This window comes from Tachyglossus aculeatus, chromosome 3 (genome assembly GCF_015852505.1).
Source record: "Tachyglossus aculeatus isolate mTacAcu1 chromosome 3, mTacAcu1.pri, whole genome shotgun sequence".
In the NCBI taxonomy this organism is placed as follows: domain Eukaryota; kingdom Metazoa; phylum Chordata; class Mammalia; order Monotremata; family Tachyglossidae; genus Tachyglossus; species Tachyglossus aculeatus.
This window is the reverse complement of record NC_052068.1, coordinates 26,301,204-26,302,653: the sequence shown is the minus strand read 5'-3', so window position 1 is coordinate 26,302,653 and position 1,450 is coordinate 26,301,204.

Sequence of the window (1,450 nt, the reverse complement as noted above, 5' to 3'; positions counted from 1 at the left end):
CCAAACCCGTACTCTGTTCACTAAGCCATGCTGCTACCCAACTTCATATCCCTTCTGAAATCACATCTCTTTCAGGAGGTCTTCCTTGATTAATCTCTCATCTCCCTGTATATATGTATATATGTTTGTACAGATTTATTTCTCTATTTATTTATTTATTTTACTTGTACATATCTATTCTATTTATTTTATTTTGTTAATATGTTTGATTTTGTTCCCTGTCTCCCCCTTCTAGACTGTGAGCCCACTGTTGGGTAGGGACCGTCTCTATATGTTGCCAACTTGGACTTCCCAAGCGCTTAGTACAGTGCTCTGCACACAGTAAGTGCTCAATAAATATGATTGATTGATTGATTGATTGATCTCCCACCCTATAGTCTCTGCCAACGGTCACTTCAGCACTTAAGGGCTTGTATACTCACATTCTCCTGCTCCCCTGCCATAGCACTTATGTACATATCTTCATACTTTATTGTTTTCTCCCTTTTAGTGCCTGTCTTCTCTGCTAGACTGAGGGCAGGCACCATATTTGTGTGACTTTGGGCATGTGTGTATGTGACTTTGGGCAAGTCACTTCACTTCTCTGTGCCTCAGTTCCCTCATCCGTAAAATGGGGATTAAGACTATGAGCCCCCCGTGGGACAACCTGATCACCTTGTAACCTCCCCAGCGCTTAGAACAGTGCTTTGCACATAGTAAGCACTTAACAAATGCTGTTATTATTATTATTATTATTATATTTGAGCCCATTGTTGGGTAGGGACCGTGTCTATATGTTGCTGACTTGTACTTCCCAAGCGCTTAGTACAGTGCTCTGCACACAGTAAGTGCTCAATAAATACATTTGAATGAATAAATGAATAATAATAATCATCATCATTACTTTTACTATTGCATTTGTTAAGCGCTTACTATGTGCCAAGCACCAATCTAAGCTCTGGGGTAGATACAAGTTAATCAGGTAAGACTCAGTCTCTATCAAACATGGGGCTCACAGTCTAAATAGAAGGGAGACTAGTTTTAGTAATAATAGTATTCATTAACTAATATTAATAGTGATATTAGTAGTCATTAAGCACTTACTGTGTGCCAAGCACTGTACTAAGGACTGGAAAAGAATACCCGCATGGGAATCAGACATGGTCAAATAGGTCTTGATAATAAAATTGAGACTTTTTCCTCTTGGCTGGGTCATCACAACACTATGTTAGGAAATATTTGGACAGTGTTAACAGCCACTGGAAAACATTTAGTACATATTTACTATTCTTTTCATTTTGTTAATGATGTGCATATAGCTTTAATTCTATTTGTTCTGATGATTTTGACACCTGTCTCCATGTTTGGTTTTGTTGTCTGTCTCCCCCTTCTAGACTGTGAGCTCGCTGTTGGGTAGGGACCGTCTCTCTATGTTGCCGACTTGTACTTCCCAAGCGCTTAGTACAGTGTT